At 49.7% G+C, this 26,028-nt stretch overlaps 1 long non-coding RNA gene across 1 annotated transcript; it reads left to right on the top strand.

Annotated features, from left to right (window-relative positions):
• Nucleotides 1–10,580: 10,580 nt before the first annotated feature.
• LOC144366218 (uncharacterized) lies at nucleotides 10,581–18,998 on the top strand. The gene is made up of 3 exons (XR_013425190.1): nucleotides 10,581–11,743; nucleotides 16,760–16,987; nucleotides 18,122–18,998. It is a non-coding gene; the product is annotated as an uncharacterized LOC144366218 (long non-coding RNA).
• The last annotated feature ends 7,030 nt before the right edge of the window (nucleotides 18,999–26,028 follow it).

The following is a 26,028-nucleotide window of genomic DNA, read 5'->3' as shown; positions in this document are numbered from 1 at the left end:
AAGAGATCCTCCTGCCTCAGCCTCCGAAGGAGTTGGGGCTACAGGTGTGCACCACCAGGCCTGGCTCAGAAAATGCAAACTAATCTAAAGGGCAGAAAGCAGATCTGTGGTACATGGGAATGTGGAAAGGGGTGGGAAAACATATGCAAAAGATTATAAAGGATACAAACTGGAGTGATGGAAATGTTTAGTATTTTAAGTATCATGACATCTTCATAAGTATATGCATATGTCAAAACTTATGCATCAAGTGGTACACCTAAATATGTACTTAAATATGTGATTATTGTCACTTAAGTATGTAATTACACATATATAATTATGCCTCAACAAATAAATATTAAAAAATACCACTGAGTGGGTGGCACATGCCTGTAATTCCAGTGACCTGAGAGGTTGAGGCAGGAGAATGGGAAGTTCAAGGCAACATAGCAAGACCGTGTCTCAAATTTTTAAAAAGGCCTGGGGATGTAGCTCAGTGGTAGAGCACTTGCCTAGCATGCACAAGGTCCTGGGTTCAAGCTCCAACACACACACAAAAATAAATACGTGTGTGTGTATTAAGCGTTTGGTGTTTAAATATTATGTGTGTGTGTGTGTGAGTGTGTGTGTGTGTGTGTGTGTGTATACATATACAGAGAGAGAGAGAGAATATCATTGTTAGAAAATGCCTGAAGAGGACTTAAACGTTTGGGGAGAGTCTGGGGACCTAATGCATGTGAGCTTGGAAATACCAATGCCTCAGAATACAGCCAAGAAATAAATGTAGAAAAGCAACCCTGTCTGACAGCAGGGGAGATGGAGAATTCCTAAACTGCACTGCGATGCGCCCGTCCGCCATGCCTGAGGAAGGGAGGCCAGCCTGGATTTTATACGGAGCCCTGTGAACATGGAAGGTGCACATTGGAAGAGGTCCATTTGCCAGTTTCTTCAGGGGGACGATCCTGTTTTTGAAGAGTGGAAGACATCAAGACATTGGATAGCATTGTACAGAAGTTTGAAATGACATTGGCAGAGTTAGAAGAAATTTAAAAGTTGTCACATTCATTTAGGGAACAACTAAGGACATTTAAATAGCAGTTTTATTTTAGATTTTAGAATTATTGTTAATTATCTGAGGTGTGAGCATGATGCTATGATTAGAAGGGAATTTTTTTCAGTACTGGGGATTGAGCCCAGGTCCTTGCACATGTGAGGTAAGCTCCCTACCTTTTAGCTACATCTCTAGTCCTTTTTATTTTATTTTGAGATAGGCTCTCTTTAAGTTGCCCAGACTGGCCTTGAACTTGTCATCTTACTGTCCCAAGTATCTGGGATTACAGCTAGAAAAATGCCCTTATTTATAAGGAGATTTATGCTCAACTATATAAAATGTCCTTATTTGTAGGAGATTTATGCTCAAATATATAAGGATGAGGGCCACATCTATGGTTTTATTCCAAAGTAGTCAACCAAAAACAGTATAGATCACACCTAAAGAAAAGAGAATATGTCAACCATTAGTGAATACTGGTGAAGGCACGCAGGGTGTTAGGTATACTAAACTTCCAACTTTTTAAAAAAAAATAAATGTGAAGTTTCCAAAATATAAAGTTGTCCAATGAGGAAGAGAATGTCAAAGGAGCAAAAATATCTTTTTGAGAAATCCAGATCTAAAATAAACATCTCTCTGAGGAAGTATCTGGGGCAAAAAAAAAACACAATCAGATGACTCGAAATAATTCCCATACGCCGGAAGGCGAGCTCACTGCTGGGGGAACTAGAAAAAAAAAAAAAAAGTAGAATATGAAGAAGACATTGCAGGCCTGGAACTGTGTGGAAAGGTTACGCATGTTTACTAGTCATTTTACTTTAAAAAAAAAAAAAAAAAACTTCCAGAGGGGAACATTCCCTAATGAAAATAAACCTAAGTAAAGACAATGCCTGGCCCGTGCTCTATGGAGTCCAAAAGAATAAACTATCCCAGGGCTAAGGTGGCAGGGGAACTGTTATTCCTCAAAAAGGAGGAGATTGGAATGAATGCAATACTGAGCCCAGAAAATTCATCAAATCCTCCCTGAAATCTCAATAAGTCCTAGAAGCAGCTCCATCACACAAATGGATGAGAGGCTCACCCTGAATAATGATGCTGAGCCACCAAACACCCAGTGACCAGGGAGACGAGAAGTCAGAGAAGACAGACAATAGCGACTTCTTGGGCAAAATTAAGATGAGTTGAAAAAAGTGGAGTCTGTTTCCAATCAGAAGGAGGGATGAGGTGTCCGCCAGGGCGTGAGCTGGGAGCACAAAGAAGCGGGACCCTGACCTCAGGGCTCAGCACTCCATCAAAGGTCGCCTGGAAAAGGACACACGGCCTTGCAGGGGAGCCCGGGTTCCTAATGGCCAGGACGGGCCGAGTGACTTCGCACTGTGGATGAATGGATAGGAAGACGGAGAGGGACAGCTCTCGGCCGCAGGGAAGACGATTCAAGAACACGAGGATGAATTACAGGGGCCTGGGCGAGATCTAATCAAACCCGCATTGCTCTCGATCATCAGAAGGTCCGGAAGGGCAGGCGACCATGGTGCTGCAGAAAAGAGCTCTTACTGGAGAGAAGAGACCAGCTGCCAGCCTGGGACAGGCATGAATACAAATAAAACCAAGGCACAATGCTTCAAACATCTGTGACTGTGACTCCAGGAAGAAACATCATCTAATCCCACTGCAGAACCCCGCTTTGAGCCCAACCTGCTCTCCCGGCCAACCTACCAGAACTGGAGATGTCCTTATCTAGGGCCAGCTACGTAACTTGCTAGATTCAGCACAAAATTTAAATTGGGGTCTCTTGATCAAAAAGCAGGAGGAAATGCCATTTAAGCTACTAAAATATAGCTGGGCATGATGCCGCATGCCTGTAATCTCAGCAGCACAGGAGGCTGAGGCAGGAGGATCACGAGTTCGAGGCCAGCCTCAGCAATATAGTGACTCAAGCAACTTAGCAAGACCTGTCTCAAAATTTAATAATAATTTATATATATACAAAAAAGTTAATCTGATGAGTCATCAAAGAAGCAAAAAATAATAACAATGATAATAATTTTTAAAGGGCTGGGGATGTAACTCAGTGACAGAGTGCCCCTGGGTTCAATCCCTGGTACCAAAACAAACAGTGTTTCCTCTTGCTCCCACATACCCCTCCAAGGAGTTGCCTCCCTGCTTTAGCATCTGCATGACCTCGTGACACCATTGTGACACCATTGCCTCTTGGTGTCACACTCAGGATGATTCAAGGTTTCTCTTGGGCTCAGCCTGAGTCACTGAATGAAAGTTTTCATTCTTTCACAGGCTTCCAAGTCAAACACAGATTTATTTAATATTAGACTTGTGTTTGCCTTATTTAAAAAAAAATTTATTTTTTAGTTATAGGTGAACACAATATCTTTATTTTACCTTATGTGGTGCTGAGGATCGAACCCAGTGCCTCACACATCCTGGGTGAGCACTCTACCACAGAGTCACAACCCCAGCCCTTGTGTTTGCCTTATAAATGTTCTTTCCTTTTTCTTTTGCTGACTAAGCAAGTCAACCCTGAGTTTCAATAGTAAGAGGAAAAAAATCTTACCTATTCAAATAAAGATTCACCTCTGAAGCTTTATCCTGCTACATATCTGTATTAATGTTCTTGAAGCTGGGGTGATTGATAAATGTTCTTTTTGCTTTTATCATTATCTTTTTTAATATTTATTTTTTAGTTTTAGGTGGACACAATATCTGTATTTTATTTTTATGTGGTGCTGAGGATCAAACCCAGTGCCTCATGCATGCGAGGTAAGCACTCTATCACTGAGCCACAACCCCAGCCCCCTTTTTTTTTTTGTTACTGGGGATTTAACCCAGGGGTGCTTGGTCACTGAGCCACATCCCCAGCCCTTTCTACTTTTTTATTTTAAGACAGTGTCTCTCTAAGTTGCTGAAGCTGGCTTTGAATTGGCGATCCTCCTGCCTCAGCCTCCTGAGCTGCTGGAATTGCAGGCGTGTGCACCACTATGCCTGGAGATCAATGTTTTTAAGTGTTATAAAAATATGTTAAAACACTTTCTTTTCTTTTGCAAATTAAGTAAAGTCCCATTCTAGCAGTAGAAGATGATTTCATTGATGAGTACAAAGAACAATCCCCAAACACTTGTCAACACTCACACTCACTGTGTGCTTCCTCTTCAAGGTGACACAAGTAGCTAAAAAGCATAGCTGCCTCCGTGGGAAATGAAGAAAGTCCAGACGCCAGCAGCCACACACCTCAGACATCTTTGAAGAGAGAGATCCTCAGCTCCTCCAAATTGCCCCAGCTCCCCCAGCACCCTGAAATCGGAGCCCTTCTTGCCTGGTTCATCTTCCCATTCCATTCCCCTCTGCCTGCTGCAAGACTGTTGAATCCTTTTCCAGAGAGCAAGTTTACTCAGAATATCTAGCCCAGAGTTTTTCAAAGCACATCTGGAGATTCTGGCCTCAGAATCCTCCTAGGGTAGAGGTGAGGAGACGGTTAAAGTACAGAGTTCAGCCTCCTCTGCACACATTTGAAAGCTGAATCCATGGCTTTAACAAGTTCCCTAGAGGATCCTAATGCCCACTGAGGTTTAACATCCACTCACCTAGTCCCTCTACCCATTTTCCAGCTGGGGAAAGTGAGGCCCTAAGGCCACATCAGTGGAGTAAGTAAGGACCAAAGCAATGGAGTCAGTAAGGACCAAAGCTCAGGTCTTTTCTTTTTTTTTTTTTCTCCCCACCTGCAAGCCTAAATCAGGGTGACTAGTTTCCCTGCAGTTTCAAATACACTGAGTGTGAAGTCACAACTGCTTTTCCAGCAACAGACCAATGAACAAGTAAATGAGTGAATGACGGGGTCCTCACAGCGAGGCTTTGGAATTCCCCAGCTCATTTGAAATTACTTCTAGGTGCCTTTATTGTTAGTCACTGCAAATCCTCTTGGGCAGAGGGTTGGGTTTAAAAAAATAAAATAAATCACCCAGGTGCCTAAGATTGTACTCTTGTAATCCCAGTGGCTCGGGAGGCTGAGGCAGGAGGATTGCAAGTTCAAAGCCAGACTCAGCAACAGCAAGGTGTTTAGCAACTCAGTGAGACTCTGCCTCTAAATAAAATACAAAATAGGGCTAGGGATGTGGCTCAGTGGTCAAGTGCCCCTGAGTTCAATCCCTGGTACCTAAAATAAAATAAATCAGGCAAATGAAAACAAGGGGTTCCAAACTCCCCAGTCCTGCCTACTCAAGTACCCAGGTCAGGGTCCTCAGAAGATTGACTCTAGAAGAGCCATCTGCCACCTCCAGCGTCAGCACTCCACCCACGCCAAACCTGTCTTAATGCCTCGGCTGCCTCTCTGAGCTCTCCTCATGTACCCAAGGTCAATTTGCTCTAATATTTATAATTATCTGTTCCCTCCCATTTGAGCTGCTGCTGCTTTGGTTATAAAAACACCCACCACCCCTCACGAGGTCAGAGGCTGGCAGAAAGAAGTTCATTAGTCTTTATGGCCTGTGTAATATCTCATGTCAAGGCAGGGATGGACGGCCCCCACACACGGCAGCCTCCGAGATGCTCGGCTGGCTGCAGGCGCTGACTGGATTGATTGCATCCATAATGACTTGATGGCTGCTCTCTGGAGTGGGACATGTAAATACCTCGACTCTCTGGTGGGAGGGAAAGGCTCTTTGTCAAAGATGCATCCTCAGAGATCAGGAGAATACATTTTGCTGGAAATGTCCTCATCAGGTGGCGTCTCTTTCCCTCAATACCTTAAACCCACCTTCCCTGCAGCCGGCACACACCTGTCCCATATTTTTGAAATGGATGGATGAATGGTAGAACCGTGTCAATCAAATTTGCCCAGTAATAATGTTAGAGCATTCAAAGTGAAACCCAGAGTTCCCACAAATCTTTGAGTCCCAAAACTGAGTATCAGTGAAGGTCTTCAATATTCAGGACAAAATCCCAAGATCCTGTGCCCCTAAGTGAATATCCAGAATATAATATTTCTCCATTCTAGTAAGTAACTAAGTACGGGGGGTAGGACTGCTTCTCACCAATATGGTACCTTTTTGCAAATAGGAAAAGTTTTCCGCTCTGCCCATTGGACACAGTCACACACCCGGGTGTTTGGTGTCCTGAGCAGAGGGCCAGCTGGATCTTGTCCCCTGCTGGCTTCTCAGCTGGGCACCACTGAACAGTAAACAACCTGCAGGATTGTTTACTGTTTACTGTTTACCTAGGGACACAGTTTGTCCCTGAGGAAGGCCCTGAGCTTTCTTGACCTCCATGTGTCATCACTTTAGATGACTAAAGCTGTGCCTGGCTCCCTACGGGAAGAAGGAAGAGGGGAGGAGAAGGAATACCCACCATCCTTGGGAACTCACAAGTGAAACTTTGTGAAGGAACAGGACAAGAAAAGCCCAACAGCCTATTGCTAGGTCTGGCGTAGGAAAATAAAGCAAAATGAAATAGGGTCCAATTAGTTTGCTTCAACAATATTAAATTCCAGAGGAAAACGGGAAGAAAGCCCTGCTGACATTACCTGGAGCTGCAGAGAGGTCGAGGCAATTACATTAGAACAGATAGAAGGTTGTGAGTTGCCAAACGAAGAAGCAATCACAGAGATAAAAGCAGGCGCTTTCCCCAAACGGAAAACATAACTAAATCATTCATCAACTTCCCAAGCAGCACCCAGGCACCTGATCTGGAGACAAATAAAGGGGTTGTTTTTTTTAAATGGCATTATCTCCAATAGCCTGATTCCTTTGCCTCGAGCTAATTTGGATTAATCTACCTCCATAGGAGGCTATAAAATTCCTCCTTCCCTCCATAAACCTTTGGAGGGACAGATGGTCACTCATCTGCAAATGAAGTTTCAATTTTCTTCTTACTCCTATAGTGGAGGGGGGTTGGAGGCTGCATGAAATGGGGGTGTCAAGAACAGGGAAGAAAAAGATCAAGTCTTTATCCAGTTTGGAAGTTCAATTATATCTCTCCTCCTCCTCCTCCTCCTCCTCCTCCTCCTCCTCCTCCTCCTCCTCCTCCTCCTTCTTCTCTCTCTCTCTCTCTCTCTCTCTCTCTCTCTCTCTCTCTCTCTCTCTCTCTCTCTCTCCCCTCTGTTTAGTCAGTTTGGGTCTATGTCATCCCAAAGCAGAGACTCTGCAATTTTTTTGGAGTCATAGTTTCCATTGGGAATCTAGTCAAAGGACATGGGTCCACTCCTCAGAAAAGATGCATATATGCATTTATTCACACTTATACAACTTCAAAGAGTTCATTCACCCAACCCTAAGCTCATTCTTGGATCCCAGGTTGAAAACATCTGTTCTAGAGTCAGGATGGGAAGCCACTCTGGAGAAATCTCTAAACACTTAAATGTTAACACCTAACATCCATTTGCGTTTTAGACAGGCTTGAAGATTTTCATGCATTAAGAGGAAATGCTTGGGAAAGATCTGACTTAGGTATCTTAGGTCTTAAAGAAAAGAAGAAACTGTTAGGGAAGAACTAACAGCAATGTTCCTAAGAAATGCTCCAACATTCAAGTTGGGTCTTCTAGGAAGTTTTGCCTGTAATTTATCAAAATTGCCACAGGGTGGCAGTACTACAATTATGTGGCTCTTTCAAATAAGCCTGTGTATGCAGACTTCTGGGATTCAAAATCAAACCAATAATTTCCCACTTAACTTTTTTCATAAATCAAAAATAAATACAGAGGGCCAATTCTTGCCTATGAAATACTTCCTGTTGGACTAGGCATGGAAGTATGAAGATTAAGAAGATACATCAGCATCTTTACAATACACTGTTTTTTGAAAAATATATATATAATTTTAGTTGTAGATGGAGACAATACCTTTATTTATTTATTTTTATGTGGGCTAAGGATCAAACCCAGTGCCTCACACGTGCGAGGTAAGTGCTCTACCACTGAGCTACAACCCCAGTGCCACTCTTTTTCTTTATCAAGCAATAACTTGCCATTGTGTGATTAGATTTCATCCCTGAGACTCTTTCAGAGTCAAGAAGTGAGCACCTATATACCTTTTTCTTTAATGTCATAAAATATATGAGGGCTATGCCTGGGGTTTTCTCCTTGGATCTCTTAAACCCTGAGATGATGTAGTCTCTTCTTTGAATAGCCAAAACTAGGATTCTTTATGATACTAGCTTACTATTACACAGATGAAAAGATATTATCAGTCACCAACAAGTTCATAAGCTACAGGTGGCCAGGTATGGTGGGGCACATCTGTAATCCCAGCGACTCAGGAGGCGGAGGCAGCAGGACTACAAGACAGAGGCCAGACCCAGCAACTTACTGAGACTTTGTCCCACATTTTTAAAAAATTGAATTAAATTAAAAGGCTGGGGGTGTAGTTCATGGTAGAGCATTCCTGGGTTCAATATTCAGTAATGCAAATTAACAAAAAAGGCTATATGTAGAGTTCCTCTATGTCCTCTCCATCCCACCTCCAAAACAGCACACACACACACACACACACACACACACACACACACCCTTCCTTTAGACTAAGAGGTAGGTCTGCTTCCATGAGGAAGTTTATGGCTTAGGCCTTCAAGGAAACTAAGATTCTCACTCAAAGTATTTTGTCTTCTCTGAAATCCCAAGTCCCTATGATCTGGAATTTAGCATAGATAACCTAGCATTTCAGCCACTTGTGCACATACTCTGTTCTGCAGGATGAGAGCATCTTTAGTAAAATACTCAGTAAGCAACATAGAACATACCAGTCGGCGGGATGTGAGCAGTTAGAGAAGAACTGGCAGAAGGAATGAGTGCAGGGACCCCCCAGCAGGAAACCCCAAGACCCTCCTAAGACAGAATGAATCCTCCCAGTGTGACCAGGGAGAAGGTGGCTTGAAGATGGCAAGGAGGTTAGAAGGACAGAGAACAGCGGAGCGAAGGGACCTGGGTGCGCCAAACCCAAGCATCTGGATGGAGCTGGTTCAGCCTGCAGAAGGGAGCCCGCGAGGGTTCCAAGTAAAGAAGATTCCAGCACCGTGCAGCAAGGGCAGCCTGGGTAAGCAGGGACCAGTGGGAACCCAATGGACCCATCAGGGCGCGGATTATAGGGGCTGACCCTTGGCAATGACAAGAAAGGGTGGACTGGGGTGACACTGTGAGTGGAACAAGGAATCAACAGTCCCGAGGGCCTGTCTCGGGCTGCAGCCCCTGATCTCCTCGGCACTCTGCTTCCCACGCTCCGCTTTCTGGGGTGGTGCCTTCGAGCCCCACCCCCTCTGCTCCCCTCCCCCACCACGAGGGCCGCCCCAGCCTGGCGCCGAGCAGCTCACCAGGGAGGGCGGGGGGACAGGGACCCTGAGTCTCCCTTTACAAGCGAGGACAGGAGACTCAGGGAGGTTCTCCAACACATCGGGGACACACGGCGTCTGGGAGGCAGAGGTATTCAAACCCTGGCGTCCAGACTCCCAGCCGGCACCTGGGTGTGCTACAGTCCGTGGCTTTGGTTTCTGGTGGCTCCTGTTTGGGGAGGCCTGGCCGAGGGGAAAAATGGGGCAGAGCCAGAGATACCCTGAGTTCTCCAGTTCTGACCCCAGCCGGGGAGCACCTCGTTCGGGGAAGGTGTTCATCGCCTCCCCGGGAGGGACGGAAGGGCCCGGCTTCGCGGCCGGCGTGACCACGAGGGGGCGGTGGCGCGCTGCGCCCATCTGCCGGCGGCCGCCCTGGGTCTGCAGAGGGGGCCCGGGGCTCGCTGCCCGGGAGCTTCGCGGGCTCCCAGCGGCCGGGTCCCCCGCTTCTCCTCCACGGAGCGGTCACCAGCCTTCAGGGTACTGCTCTGTCCTGGGTTTCCCGGGCTGGGGCTGAGCTCGATGTTGGAGGAGCCGCCCCTTCTTCCCCAATAAGCCCCCGCGTTCAGCTCCAACTCAAAACCCCTGCGGCCCGTCCCTCCAGCCCCCCAAATCCACACCGAGCAGAGCCGCTGATCCCGGGCTCCGCGGGCGCCCTGGGCTGTTGCTGCTCCGTCCTTTTCTCTCTCCTTCTCAGGACCTTACAGACGGGAGAGGACGGCCCACCAGAGTTTCTCAAAGTAGGCTTCACAGAGCCTCTTTGCGCACACACCCCTGTTAGAGACCCTCGGGCGTCAGATGTTTCCTATTTTGAGCTTTTTAAGATTTCCTTTGAAGAAAGGGCTCCCCGGCTTGGGGATGGGGGACAGTCTTTAGGAGCCACTGAACTAATCCATTCTCTTCATTTCACGGATGAAAAAGTTGAGACCCAGAGGCAGAGACTTGCCTGGTCACACATTCCAGAGGTAACCCTGGAACCCAGGTCTCTTGGCCACCTGGCCCACCCACACGACCCTGGCACCCACCACCAGTTGGCTCATGGGGTGAGAGGAGGTGAAGTGGAGGACAGGGGATCCGTGCAACTCTCAGAAACATGACAGAGCCCTGTCCTGGCGCAGGCCTGTAATCCCACCCGCTGGAGAGGCTGAGGCAGGAGGATCAAAGCCAGCCTCTGCAATTTAGCAAGATCCTAAACAACTCAGTGAGACCCTGTCTCTAAGTAAAAAGGGCTGGGGATGTGGCTCAGTAGTTGAGCACCCTGGGGTTCAATCCCTGGTACCCCAAAAATAAATAAACACACACACATGACAGAAAGTCTGAAAGTCTATGAAGCAGCACTAGTTGGGAATCTGTCACTCATTCCTTCCACAAACACCAATTGGGCATCTACTAGCGTCTGTGATCTGGACACGTGAGATGCAAGAGTGAACAAAGCTAAGAGTTCACCTTCTGAGACATTTCCTTTCCATTTGTTTGTTCTGTGTCAGAGCAAAAATACTGAGAGAGACCATTGCAAAGCCACCCCTAGCTCGTTACACCTGTGGCAGCTGTGCCCACGTGGCACCCCTGTGGTTTCACCTGTTTTCTTCCATATCCTTCCTGGCTCCTGGACCTGCCTTCTCTCCCTCCTCCAAGGAGACATCACGACAGGCTAGAAGAGGCCTATCCTGTGGGTCCTCACAGACCAAGGGACCAGCAGTGAGGGAGCTGGTCACACCAGTGGCTGGAAGGGAAGGGAGAGAGCCAGAGGTCCAGCTTGTGCTAAGCCCAGAGCAGGCGCCCCCAGGGGCAAGCAGTCCCACCTCGAGTCAGGCTGGGGGCTGCCCAAGGAGCTGCCAAAGGGGCTTTGGTCACTCCACTGACCTCTCAGGAAGGGAAGCGGGAGGAGGCAGGGAGGAGGCAGGAGTCTGTGGCAGGGGCTGGGGAGTCCCTCAGGGAGTCCCAGGCCTCCAAGAACACCCAGGTCTGTCCACAGGAGCCCAGGCTAGACCACCCCAACTCCAGCACAGAAGTGGAGCCTGCTCCCTGGGCCCTGCCGCAGGGGCCGCTGAAGACGGAGGGAGAAGGGACCCCGCACACACTCACCGCACCCGGTGCCCAGCACTTGTGGTTTCGGAGGCCGCAGGCCCAGGGGAGCTTCTGGAGGCACCTCGGTCTGGGGGAGACCAGGCCCAGCCCGGGGAGGGGACAGGCTCTTCCCTCCTGGGGGTCTTGATAGGATATCCGGGCGTCCCTGCCACTGCACTCTGCCCCTCCCCTGCGTCTTCCTCTGCACAGGGACACCCACGCACATGCTCAGAAGGACGTCCCCACCGCACCCAAGACCAATCCCAGGAGATGCCGAGGAGCGCCATCCGGGCTGCCGGGACTCGGGAGACCTTGGCCAGGGTGAGTCAGGGAAGACCTTGGGGTTACGCTGGCAAGGCTGAGGCCACCGACCTCACCTGAACTCAGGGGCTTGAACCCAGCTGCACCTGCGAGGCTGTGAGAGGGGCTGACTCACCCTCCTGTCCAGGATCACCGTGGGAGACTCCACCCTTCAGGGCTGCTCCCTCCGTGCTCAGGCTCTGGTGCCTGGTCTGGCTACTGGGGCAGGAGGACCCGAGAGGCCGGAGCTGAAGACCTGGGGTGGGGGTGGGGGTGGGGGCTGGGAGAGGTGGGACTGCCGCCCAGGGGTCTAAGCTCCCGCGGGAGGCTGGGCCAAGAGCAGAGAATACCCGTGCCCCCCACACTCTCATCCTGTCGTCTGTCGCCCTTGTCTGGGTCTCTGCTAGGGAGAGTCAAGGGTGTGGGCTTAAGAAGAGATTTGAGCCAGGCATGGTGGCACCTGCCCGTAATCTCATCGGCTGGGGAGGCCTCTGAGGCAGGAGGATCTCAAAGTTCAAAGCCAGCCTCAACAACTGAACCAGGCCCTAAGCAACTCAGTGAGACCCTGTCTCAAAATGTTAAGAAAGTGTGTGGGAGGGCTGGGGCGTAGCTCTGGGGTTGAAAGTCCCTGGGTTCAATTTCTGGTATGGTGAGGAGCGAGTGTGAATGAGGCTCTAGTTTAATACTCTTTGGAAAACACCCTCTGTCCTTACATAACCGGAGTCATCTTCTAGCCGAAGAAAAGGGACAGCCCAGTTCATTCATAAACATTATGGAAACCAGAGACCGTGCCCAGGAACGAACACTGTCCAAATGAGGGCCGGAGACAAGGAGGGCCCCGTGCGAGCCCTGGAGATGGAGGAGAACCGGGAATCGACTCCTCGGGGACCAGTCTCTTCCCTGCAGTCCAGTCTGGGGGCAGAGGGACGAAGAATTTGACATCTATAAACACAGAAGCTCAAAGTGACAGAGTCGCCTGTCCCAGGGACTCGGAGCTCACTCTCCTGTGGCACTGCCCGGCTCTGCTGATTGGCCCTGTCTGTGGGACCTGGCTGTGAGGCTGCAGCCTCCGACCTCATCCCAGATGGCCCTGGGAGGAGGAAGACAGGCCTCTCTGGCTGGGGCTCCTCTGCTGTGGGGCGCGCCCAGAGCCTTCCAACTCCCGGGAAGGCGGATTCTGCAGATGTGACTTTGCTCTGAAGTGGCCCCATTGTGCTCTGGCCAGCACCAGGGAGGTGGGGACAGTGTGGCGAGGAGGCGGGTTCTGAGCTGTGCTGTGAGGAAGGTCATCTCTGTCCCATGGACGGGGGCTGGTGGCGGGGAGCGGGGCAGGAGCCCAGCCTGGCATGGCGCCTCAGGCCTTGGCATTTCCCCTGTCGGGATTAGGGTTCGGCCAGACTTCCCCGGCAGGTCGGGCCTCCTGAGCCCTGGGGGCCCAGAGGAGATGTGCCATCCGCAGGGCCACTCCGCCTGTCTGGTGGACAAACAAGACACCTATTCAGGGAAGGCAAAAGCAAGAGGCCCAGGGCAGAGCTGCGGGTGCCCCAGCCCTTCCGTCCTTCCTTCCCCAGCCAGTGCCACAACCCAGAGCCCACAGCCCTCGGGGCACAGCCAGACACATAAGGACCACCACGCACGCGCCCCACAGCAGGGGAGGCCTGGGAACAGCCGCGTCCGCTCTCCTGACTTGACCTTCCTACAAACACACGGCACGGCTTTGTGTCCTAAAGGCAATGCCGTCAGTTAACCTGGAGAAACACAAGGTTAAAGGGTGGCACTGGTCCAAGGGCGTCACAGCACTCACCAATGCCAAGGTGGAGGATCGGCCAGGACAGGGAAGGAGCGGCGGCCGGCAGCAGGGGAGGGGCCCGCAGGGGCAGTTGGCAGGTCCGTGCATGGTGCCACTGGGCTGGGCAGGCCAGGCCTCGGTCTTGGGAGCTGTCCTCAGAGGTGGACAGGACTTGCCTCCCTGAACCAAAGAGCCAGGGTCCAGGGTCCTAGCTAGAGACCAAGCTGGGACGTGGACAGATGGACAGATGGACGTAAAGGGAATCTGAGGCCCTCTGTGGCCAGGCTACTCAAAGGTGTTGTCTGTGGACCAGCAGCATCCGTCTGACGTGGGGCTGTCTCAGAACTGCAGAGGCATGGTCCACGCAGACCTACGGACTGGAGCCTGGTCGGCCATATTCGTCTGAAGTCTTCAGGGGCACTTCCCTGGGGGCTTCCCAGATGAGGGTTTCCCACCAGTGAGGCGTGGATCACAAGAGCACTCGATTTCAGCCGGGCTGGGCGCGGTGGCACACACCTGTAATCCCAGGGGCTTGGGAGGCTGAGGCAGGAGGATCACAAGTTCAAAGCCAGCCTCAGCAAAAGCGAGGCCCTAAGCAACTGAGTGACACCCTGTCTCTAAAGAAAATACAAAATAGGGCTGGGGCTGGCTCCGTAGTTAAGTGCCCCCAGGTTCAATCCCCAGTACCAAAAAGAAAGAGTTCTCTAGGAAATGTGAGGCTGGGAGGCTCCTGGTGAGGCCAGCCTGGCTCGTTCCCATACTCCGGGTGGGTTACATCTCCGATTCCAGGGTGGATTCCCTCATTCATCTCACAAATGTTTATTGTGGCACCAGGCTGACCATTAGGAACATGATAATAAGTGACGCTCAGACATGGTCCCTGCCCTCCTGGAGCTTTTAGGTGGATGGACTGTCAGATAAGGCTTTCCTGGAGAAGTGTTGCCAAGTTGCATTTTAAAGAGGCCATCTTGGTGAAAATGGAAATGACTTCCAGGCAGAGGGAATGGCACGTGCCAAGGCCCCGAGGTAACCAAGGCTGAGTGATTGAGGAGCTCAAAGGTCAGTGGCTAGATGACAGAGAGTGAGTGGGGAAGGCACTTGTATCAGAGGAGATGAGCGTGACCATCTCCAGCAAGCCAAGTTCCTGGTGCCTACCACACCCGTTGATAGGTCTCGAGAATCCCCGAATGTCAGAAATGGAAGGAATCTTGGGCTTCATCCACATCAGTGCTTTGAACCTGGCTTTGTGCCATAAATTAACTGCCAATGTGAACTTGGGTCACCATTTTCTTATCTGAAAAACATTGGAGGTACCAGAAGTGTATTTTGCATGGGATGGGTGTGGGTCACAAAAGGCTTCACTGAGAAGTCAGAGACCCCCAAATAACGTGCTTAAAACAAGAAACCATCTCCTTTCTCTCTCATATGAAAGTCGAGTATAGTCAGTATGCGATTAGAAGGATGGTTCAGTGGTGGGAAGCCAGATGCCTTCTAACTCCTTGCGCTGACACCCTTAATAGGCACCTTCATTTTGTATGGTCCAAAATGGTTGCCCCAGCCCCTACCATCGAAGATTGTATCCTTTTGTTTCAAAGACATGTTCCAGATGTTGCACATATCACTTCTACTCCTTTCTCATTGGTCAGAAGTTAGCCATGAGGTCACACATAGCTATAAGAGAGTCTAGGAAATGTAGTTTTCAGCTGGGCAGCCATTTGTCCAACTAAAATTCAATTACTCCGTAAGATGAGAGCATGGATACTGCGGGGCAGCAAGTAGTCTCTGCCACAGCGGGTGACCCAGGGTCTGAAGGGAGACTTGGAGCCAGGTCTCTCCAGGATCTTGAGCTGCCCCGGGGCTCCTTCACTAAGTTCATCAGGACCAGGCTCCAGCCTGCTCCACAGTTCGATTGCTGGCTTCAGGAAGTGGACCAAGCCCTCAGATGCATCGTCCCAGTGCAGGGGGGAGGTCCCTGGCAGCCTGGGGAAGAGGCAGGTTTCCATGGCTCACGGGTGTCAGAGCTCACATCAGTGGCCCAGTGGCCCCCAGCCGAGCAGCAGGGAGAAGCCAGTCGGGGTGGGTGGTGGGTGAGAGCCAGGCCGGGGTGGTCCTCACAGCCAGGTAAACAGCTGGCGGCAGCAGCTGGTGTAGCTCAGGAGCTCTTTCCCCCCAGATTGTCTGACCCTGCGACGGCCAACACCAACATCTGCAGACTCCATCGCCAAGGTCCGCCCTGGGTCTGGGCCGCTCACCCCAGCCTGGGCTGCAGGGGCTCCCCCTCTGGGCCCTGCTCCTCTGCACGCTCTCCTTTTCTCTGAGAAGGACCGGGGTGTGGGTGAAGCGGGGTGAAGGAGAGCCGGCCCTCTCCACTGTGGCTCTGTGACGTCTGGGACTGGAGTGCATGTTTTGCAGGGGACAGTCCTGTCCTCTGCAGGTTGCATGAATGCCACACCAATGTTGTTTTCATGTTTGCCTCTTGTCAGTCCCTGGCCTCTGCCCACCAGAAGCCAGGGGCACCCACCCGTGCCCTGAGTTTCCAGGTGTCTCCTGGGTGTGCGGGAGCCACCCTGTCTGAAAACCACTTACCAAAGGAAGGAGTGGGGGGGGAGGGGGAGGGAGGGGGGAGGAGAGGGAGGGGGAAGAGAGGGGAGGAGAGGGAGGGGAGGGGGAGGGCAAATGGGAAAGAGGCAGGGAGAGAAGGGGAGAGACTAAGAGCAAGAAGATGAGATTAAAAAGAGTAACAGACATTGAAGGAGCAGAAGAGGAGGTGAGTGGAGAGTCATGTGGGATCTCCTGATGTTTCTCGAAATCTCAAGTTCAGAACAGAGAGCTGGAGGACCCACTGCAGCTTGCCTTCTCTCTCCTGAAGCCCCACGGAGACGATAAGGCAAGGTGCACCCCACAGGAGAGGAAGAGGGAAAGTGGGGGCCCGGCCGGCCAGCTATGGCTGGTAACAGGCTGAGTAAGTTAACAGAGAAAAGAGGCTGATTTCAGCTCCTGGCTCCGGTCCAAGGTGGAGGGGCTGCATGGCTGATGGCAGAGTCCTGGGGTGGTGCCAGAAACGGCAAGGACAGGGGGAGCGCGAGGGAGGCCCAGCAAGCTAGCTTCCGTGGCCCCCCTCTTGTCTAGAGAACCCACTAACCCAGGACTCCGCTGACTCCATGCGTGGATTGATCTGCCCTTGAACCCTGGGCACCTCCCAAAGCCCCCTCTCATGTCTGGGGATTAAATGTCGACCTGATTTTCAGAGGGGACAAACCGTGGCATGACGTAATCAGGAAAATTCTGGAAGCTGGAAAGGGGCTGGAGAGTTCCCTGGCAGAAGAAGCTGCAGGCTGGCCACTGGGGGAGAGAAGGCGATGGCTGGGCTGAAGGAAGAAGCAGGCTGCTTCCAGCTTCAAAAAGCCAGATACCAGCCAGGTGCAGTGGCGCTCGCCTGCAATCCCAGCATCTTGGGAGGCTGAGGCAGGAGGATGGTGAGTTCAAAGCCAGCCTCAGCAACTTAGTGAGGCGCTAAGCAACTCAGTGAGACCCCATCTCTAAATAAAATACAAAATAGGGCTGGGGGAGTGGCTCAGTGGTTGGATGCCTCCTGAGTTCAATCCCCAGTACTAAAGAATAAAATAAAATAAAGCCAGATACTGTCCAGGGGGCAGGGTGGAGCTGGGGAGAACTGGGTGGAAGTAGGTAAGGAGATAGTGATAGTCCTAGGTCCCATTCCACGGCTTGCAAAATCGGGCCCTTTCCCCACTCTAGTAGAAGACCAGCTGGCCTAGGGACCACACCTCGGGTGGTCCATTTCCCCCACGCCTTCCCCGCTCAGCTTCAGAACTTAGGTAACCGGTTTATGCCCCATAGGAAATTTGGGAAAACTAGCAAATTGGGAATCTGGCCCAGGGTGGGGGGCGCTGGGGACAGAGCTCAGTTGGTAGAGTGCTTGCCTCGCATGCACAAGGCCCTGGGTTCAATCCCCAGCACCACCAAAAAGAAGTGTAACTGGCCCAAGAGAAGACACCAGCAGATGCTGTCATTTAGTTCAGTGTAAGAGTCGGCTTGCCACCAAAGCTGCTAGGAATGACCCAGTTCAAATAGCTTCAGTCTTAAATATGAATAGATACTAAAGAACCCTCACTGTGAAAAAGGGAAAGCAAAACAAGCAAATATGGGAAAAAAATATTTTAAAGACTCAGAGATAGTGAAAAAAAGACGAAAAATACATACATACATCTCTTTGAGAAAAAATACATATACATCATCTCTTTGAGATGGTCTCAGAAAAGTGCTCCCTTTGAAACAAGAAGATGCTATATAAAACAACCTTCCCAGAACGAGAAGTAGCTCTTTGATATTAAAAATACGATTGCAACCCTTGTGGTATCCTTGCTAAAAATAGTTAACCTGAATCTGACCATGATTTCACTCGCCTCACTTCCAGTCTCCAGTAAAATGCAGGAGTTAGGAGAGTGAATTAAAGAACATCACGGGGTAGACTTTCCTCCTGACCTTGGCTGGTGAGGAGTTAAAGGAGGGAAGCCTGTAAAGTCTGTCGCAAGCCGTGAATTGCCACACCAATGTCATTTTCTTGTTTGCCTCTTGTCTGTCTGACACAGGCATGCGTGTGTGCTGCAGACACCGAGAGAAAACAATATCCTCAGGTTGAACATCCTGGACTTGGTCTCTCAGAAAACTAACCAGGTCATTTGGGAGTGGCTGTATAATTGGTGTAAAAATTATTAAGAATTTCAAGATGGCGGTGCCAGCATACTGGATGAAGCGTAAGGCCCTTCTAAGCATGATGCCCTGTGCAACTGGCCATCTGACACACCCGTGGGGCCAAACCCATGTCACCATATTCAGAGCCAGGAGTTGTTTGCAAAATACCTCAACCACTGCATCTACCTTCACCCCCAAGTAGGTCAAAGATTACAAAATTGGTAATCTTTAGAAGAGTTCTTTCAGATCTACAAAACACATGGATATATGTAAAATGCTGAAAAAGACAACTTGATATAGAAGAGGAAGAATATCTTTTCAGACACAAAAAGCTTAATTAAAAGATAGCTGGTCCTCAAGTCCAGAATATCTTCATTTCCGTCTTGCTTAGCTCCAAGTGACACTGACAAAGTTATTTAAGATAATGCATGATGTGGTTGTGCTTGGTGTGTTATAACTTGGAAATGTGTCCAATAATTGAAGTGTAAATTAATATTAAAAAAAAAAAGAACATCATGAAGGAAACAATCAGATAAATCCGGATGTAAGACGTTTTCCAAGACAGCTTTCCCAGTGCCTTCAAACGTCAGTGTTCATGGAAACGGAAAGACGGGAAGACTGTGAAAGATTTCAGGAGGACCAAGGCAGCCTAGTCCCAGATAAGACTAAGACTAGATAGGAGCTTGGTGTAAAGACATCAGTTAGGAAAGAACATTTGGGCACGACTGGGGGAAATTGAACATGGACAGGATATTAAACATAATAGGGAATGGTTTACTTTCTCAGGTGTGTTAATAACAATTGGTTATATAGCAAATGTCATTCATTTTAGAATCTGGGGGCTAAAGTATTTAAAATTCAACTATAATATGGTCTACAAATTTCTCTCAAATAGTTCTGCCAAAATATACAGACACGACGTAGATAGATTCGTAACTCATGTTTTTTTGTTCTGTTTTGGCACTGTCTGGTATAGTAGCCAGGAGTCCCACGGAGCCATGAGATGCATGACCTCATCGAAACTGAGCTACACTCTAAGTCGAAAATACACACGGAACTTTAGGCTTAGAATCAGAAAAGGAATGGAAACTGCTTGTTAATAATCTTTATGTTGTTACATCTAGAAATTATATTTTGAAGTAAATAGCATGAATTATTTAAAAATATAGATATTTTTGCTAGTTGTTGATGGACCTTTATTTTATTTATTTATTTTCATGTGGTACTGAAAATCGGACCCAGTGCCTCACACATGCTAGGAAGCACTCTACCATGGAGCCACAGCCCCAGCTCAATAGCATGAATTATAAAAATTAATTTTACCTATTTCTTTTTATTCTTCATATGTGGCTACAAGAAAACTTACGATTAAGGACTGGGGGTGTAACTCAGTGGTAGAGCACTTGCCTAGCATGCGTGAGACCCTGGGTTCAATCCTCAGATCACCATCTGTTTTTATGAGATAGCACTGACCTAGATGGAGAGGGAAGGATATTAAATATGCATTTTTTCAAACTTTTCTGTTTATTCACGATCCTCTCAATAAAAAAGAATAAATAATAAAGAAATGAAAAAATAAGGTAGAAGAATTTCTTTCTAATTAGTAGGAAAGTTGAGAGATAAAGTTTAGAAAATCTTCTTGAACATAGAATAAAAGCTAAAAATAGATTAGAAATCTAGAGAATCCATCTAAGTGGCCCCACTCAAAATAAACATAGAAAGGAAAAACCTGGACATAGAGTGTCCAGGTTGAAGGAGAGCTCTGAGGACACAGCATGAAGAACTATGCCAACCGGTGCAGAGGAAATAGGCATATTCTACAGAGCTCTGAGAGAGACAGAGAGAAAGATACAGGTTGCATATGGAGACCCAACAATTAGAATGTTACTCATCTTCCCCCCAGCCACATAAGAAGCTGGAAAAAAAAAAAAGGAGAAAACCATTCAAAATTCTGAAGGAAAAAAAAATCAATTTAGAATTAAATACCTAGCCAAACTATCACCCAATCTTGAGAGCAGAATAAAGATATACAAGGTCTCAAAAATCCCCTTGGACCCCTTCCTTGCTTCCTTCTTTCCTTTCTTCTGGTACTGGGAATTGAACCCGGGGTTGCTCTGACCCTGAGCTACATCCCCAGCCCTTTTTATTCTGACAGAGTCATGCTAAGTTGCCGAGGTTGGACTTGAACTTGTGATCTTCCTGCCTCAACCCCCAGAATTGCTGGGATTGCAAGTGTGTGCCACTTGGCACCTGGCAGCTCTTGCACCATTTCTCAGAAAACTATTGAAGGAAGTGCTCCTTTAAACAACTATGGATTCCCGTGTGGGAATAAAGCAAAGGAAATTCCCAGTCAATGGTTAACAGACACCCCATGGCACTAGGTATGTAGCAGGCTTAAAGATCAGCCACCCAGCCAAGAGCGGAAAGATGATATCAAGGTTGGGAGAAGTACTTGCAAGGAAAAAGTGAGAGGGATTGATAGACAACCCTTTTGAAAACTATAAATAGCAGGGAGTTTGGGAGTAAAATTTGTGCTAGGAACATACAAGCGATCATGGGGAAAAAATATCCATAAGAAAGAAAGTAAAAGCCAAAGTTTGCTATGTGACATTTATGTATTCACAATAATGTAAATGCCCAATGGAGATCTAACCACCTATTGAGATCTCACCATATTGGGAGAGGGGGAAAGAAGTATATCTATTGGAGTAAATTGGGGCCAGCCCTCGTTTTCTCCTCACCTGTTTTCTGTTGGTGTTCCATGGGGGCCATGGGGGCGCAAAGGGTGCTGGGATGGAATCTAGGGCCTCACGTACGCTAGGCAAGTGCTCTCCCACTGAGCCGCACCCCTAGCCCCTGTCTATTGTTGTAGAAGGATCTACACTAATTAAAGTGGATAACAAAAATAAAGAGTTGCATGTGAACTTTGAAAATCGAAGGGAATTTAGGAAGAAATAACTTAAAAGCCTAAAAGAAATCACTTCCCAGAATTGGAGTTGGGCGGGGCGGGGCGAGGCGGGCCACTGCTGTTTTCCGTGGTGACCTGGGTAGTATTATTTGACTTTTTGAAAGTACATATTTATATATATTTGTATATATATAAAACTTTGCTAAAAATAGAGGCTGAATTAAAAGGTAAACAGAGAGCCCAGGTCACCCGGGGGTCATTCCACGTGTCTCTGCCCATCAGCTGCCCATGCCAGCATCCCCAGACGGAGCCAGCAGAGGCTTTGTGGAGAAACAGTACCCTGCCTTCGCCCCGTGACTCATGGGTTCCCATTGTTCCCACACCCCTGTGACTCTGCCACCAGGGGGATGTGTGTGTGCTGAGGTGGGGAGGGGGTAGAAGTCACTTTCTTGTGTTCTTTGTTTGTTGCGCTGCCCCACCCCCCTCCCCAGGGGTACGGGCTTCCTTGCCAGGGACCAAGTGTCAGGCATGGTGCACCGAGTGCCAAGAAAGAGAAAAAAAAAAAAACTTAAAATACCCCCCCCACCCATCCACCCACTGTGGAAATTCAAAGTCACGTGGTCAAGCAGGGACTCGGAGACCGACTAGCCAGGATCTCCAGTAGGTAAACATCTACTCTTGGCCTGAGCACTTTCAATGACAAGGGACTCAGTATCTCAGGGGGACGCTGTTGGTGGCTAGGTGCAAACTGAAGGTCACAGAGGCTTATGCACATTCCCTGTGACTGGGCTGGTCAAGGCCCTTTTGCGTATTAAGGAGCCTACTAGGTGAAGGTCAAGGAGAGGATACGTGTCTCAGGGACCACAGCTTTCCCGGTCCCTTTCTCTACTCTTTCACCATGTGCTGTGGTTGGATGGATGGTGTCCCCTCCAAGATTCATGCAGAAACAGTCCCCAGTGCAGCAGCATTAAGAGGCGTGGCTGGGTACACCAGGGCACACCTGTCATCCCAGCTACTCCCGAGGCTGAGGCGGAGGATGGCAAGTTCCACACTTCCCACCTGTCCATCTCCCTGGCCCAGTCAGCTGTGCTGAGGCGGGGCACGTTTCAGACAATGGCCTTACCTGACCTCTCCTCGCAGAGACTGTGCGCAGAAAAAGCATCTCAAATATATCTACTGACCACGCTCACCACCCTCCTTTCCCCCAGTCCACATTCGTCCCTGGATGCCTTTGGCAACCATTTACCAAGTATCTTCAGAAAGGGCCCTAGGAGTCTGAGGGGACAGGGACCAGGCCCAGAGTGTGACTCTGGGGAAGGCCATGCCCTTGTATGGGCCTCGGTTTCCTCCTCTGTGACTTGAGAGGGCCCAGGTTACTCCTAGATCAGATGTTCTCAATCTTGGTAAAACATTAGAATCACCCAAGGAGTTTTAGCATAAAATCCTGACCATCATCAGCTTCCTCCCTCACCCCTACTTCCCACCCGAGTTCCAGATTCACTGGCCAGGGTCGGGCTGGATGGCACACTCCAGAAAGCCCCCATGTGATTCCAGTACGCGGCAAGGGCTGAGAACCGAGGGACAGAAACCTGAGCATCAGATCGTCCCTGGTGTTTGACGGCTACAAAGGGCCTGGCACACGAAGGGTGCGTGATAGAAGCTCCTAGAAGAACTAACTTCCTTCAGCTATAACATTCTGCTCAGGGTTGAGAGGTGGGTTTGGAGTCCTGGGGAGTTCCAGTTGGACCCAGACACAGGATTTTCTCAGAACCAGGGGCAGAGAGACCCTGGAGGGAGGGTACTGCCAGTGAAGCAGGAATCTCTCCTTTGGCGGTGACCAAGCTGGAGTCTCTGTCCTTTGGGGTACCTTGGGCCACCGTGGAGCCCGGAGGCTGGAGAGCAGCCCAACGGTGGGCAGGAGATCTTGGGGGTCTGAAGCCCAGGACCTGGTCCTCCCCCCAGCAACTCTGTGACCTTGACAGTCAGTGAACCATCTGGTTCCCACCTACAAGGCAGAAATAGGTGTGTCTCCTTCACTAGCTCGTGGAGAGCCAAGGAACTGGAGAGCACCAGAGAACGTCAGGGATGATTGATGTCAGGCTGAATCCCAGGTCAACCCCAGGAATCTGAACCCCTAAAGTTTCCCTGAGGAGCAGGAGAAGGAGGGGGCTAAATTGTCTGGGTCTGACCTGGAAAATGACAGCTGTTCAAACTCAGTTGTCACCAGCACTTCACTGGGCCATCGCTCCGTCTTTCCTAGAGCCGTAGGAATGACGTTAATGAGCCTGCTGTCTCCACGGACAGGACTATGACATGACGCCTGACGTCTTAACACACTGACCTTCAAGACAGGTTAATGTTCCTTTTTTTCCAATGAAGAAACAGAGATTTCAGACAGGTGAAGTGACTTGCCACTCAGGCGACATCCAGAGAACAAGTCAACAGCCACAACCGCGAGGTTACCTGCTAGTGAGAGACAAAAGCCGGTGGTGGCAGAGACTGCCAAGAGAAGGCCAGCATCGGACCTGGAGGAGGAGGACTCTTCTCACTAACTCAGGTCTTGGGGTGCTTCTCTTGGGGTGGCTGGTTGGGACTTTGGGGTTGAGAGTTGGGGGTGATAGAGTGCAGGCTGGGGGTGACACCCCGTGTTTCACACAAGCTAGGCAAGTGCTCTACTAGGCTATCCTCCCAGCCCCCAGAGGCCCTTTTCACGAGGAACTCGGGAGGCTGAGGCAGGAGTATTGAAATTTTGAGGCCAGCCTTGACAATATGGAGAGATCCCGATAAAATAAAATAAATTAATTAATTAATCAAAAGGTCTGGGGATGTAGCTCAGTGGTAAAGTGCCCTTGGGTTCAATCCCCAAAAAGAGACGTAGAAGGAGGGGAGGGGGATTTAGAGGAAGGAAAGGAGGAGGAGGAAGAGGGAGGAACAGGAAGAAGAAGGAGGAAAGATGGTGGTTGGGTTAGTGGTGAATCTCAAGGAAGCCCAGCATGCCCTAGGGCTGTGGACTGGGCTGATGGCTGCCCTGTGGCCTCCACTTTCCCTGTCTGACTTCCCGTTGCGGCCCCCACCTGCCCCTCCGCTCCTCTCTGTTTCCTCTATTCCTCTGTCTCTATGGTCTGACCTCTACTCCAGCACGCTTTCTGACACCTATAACTCTGTGTAGTGGCCATGAAAGTGCATCCCACAGATCTTCAACGACAGGGAGTCCAACTGACCCAGCTGCTGCCTCTGACATCCATCACCTGTGTGTGCCCAGGCCCTGGGCTGCTCCCGGCTGGGGACTGAGCGCAGAAGGGAAGGCATCATGCTGCCATTCTGGCGGCGGGGGTGGGGGTGGGGTGGGGGTGGGGTCAGCACTCCCGAGAGCTGCCTTTGGCTACAGGACTCCAGATCCACCTTGCCTAGCCTTCCTGCACCCGCACGGCCACCTGGGATGCGTCTACTGACACCAGGGATAGAAGTGACACCGTGGTCAGACAGCGGCCCTCCCAGCCTCTCTCACGGAGGTTCCCCCTAATCCAATCCCCAGTGGTCTGATCCAGCTTTGCAGAACCCAGACTTAGGAGGCAGGTCCCTGTGGGTCATTCAGGATCCTCCATCCCAGGGTCTGCTTCCACCCCGTCAGAGGACGAGAGAGGAGGAGAAGCAAAAGGAACCTTCCCAGCTCCCCTAGTAAGGTGTCCAGCGAAGAGCCTGTCACAAAGTCGGTGCCCAACTCCATGTCACAACGATTCTCAGCCTCTGAAGGCCACCCCATGACGTGGTCCCATAAGATCATAATGCTCCTGAAAAATTCCTATCACCTGGTGATGTTGCGGTCATCGTAATGTCACGGCCCTGCCCACGGCTCGTGTGTTTGAGGTGACACTGATGGAAACAACCGCTGGCTGCCAGCCGTCACGAGGGCGCACACACAACTCTGCACCGTGCAGAGTACTTGGAAACACTTGGTGATGACAACAAGGGACTCCGTTACTGGTTTTTGTGTTTATGAGACCATACTTTTATCATTCATTACTTCACGGTGGAACCAGACAGGTGGCTCACACCTGTAACCCAGGTGCTCGGGAGGCTGAGGCAAGAGGATAAGTAAGAGGATCATAAGTTGGGGGTGAGCCTGGACAATGTAGCAAGATCCAGCCTCAAAATAAACAATAAAGGGCTGGGGTTGCAGCTCAGCGGTAGTGCGCTTGCAAGCATGTGTGAGGCCCTGGGTTCAATCCTCAGCACCACATTTTAAAAAATAAATGAAGGTATCAAATAAATAAATAAACAATAAAAATAAGCCTGATGCAGGGGCACATGCCTGTAATCCCAGTGGCTTGGGAGGCTGAGGCAGGGGCCTCAGTAACTTAGTCAGGCCCTAAACAACTTAGGAAGATCCTATCTCAACATAAAATATTTAAAAAAGGGCAGAGGATGTGGCTCCGTGGTTAAGTGCCCCTGGGTTCAATTCCTAGTAACAAAAATAAATAAATAAATAATAAAAAGGGATGGGAATGTGGCTCAGTGGCAGCACCTGGCTTCAGACCCGTAACACACAGACACAGACACAGACACACACACACACACACACACACACACACACGCACATTTACTGTAAAACGGCAGCCACATTACCCCGGCTGCAGCCCCATGCACCTTGCGCTCACTGGCCTCTGGATGACGTCATGGATTGACCCATGTGGTTTATGTGAGTGAGCTTGATGAGGTTCACACAAGGAAATGGCCTGAGGACCCGGTTTCCAGGACATGTCCCTGTGTTAGGTGATGTGTGACTGTGGCTGCGATTGCTAGAGGGAGCGAGCACAGGAGGCTTGTAGGTTCGCTGCAGCTGGAGAGCCTGCAGGATGGTGCCTGGCTCGCTGGCGGGGCTGGACTAGGGCTGCC

The sequence above is a fragment of the Ictidomys tridecemlineatus genome, chromosome 8, assembly GCF_052094955.1.
Source record: "Ictidomys tridecemlineatus isolate mIctTri1 chromosome 8, mIctTri1.hap1, whole genome shotgun sequence".
In the NCBI taxonomy this organism is placed as follows: domain Eukaryota; kingdom Metazoa; phylum Chordata; class Mammalia; order Rodentia; family Sciuridae; genus Ictidomys; species Ictidomys tridecemlineatus.
Note: the sequence above shows the minus strand (reverse complement) of the source record. Positions and strands in the feature narration are given on the sequence as shown.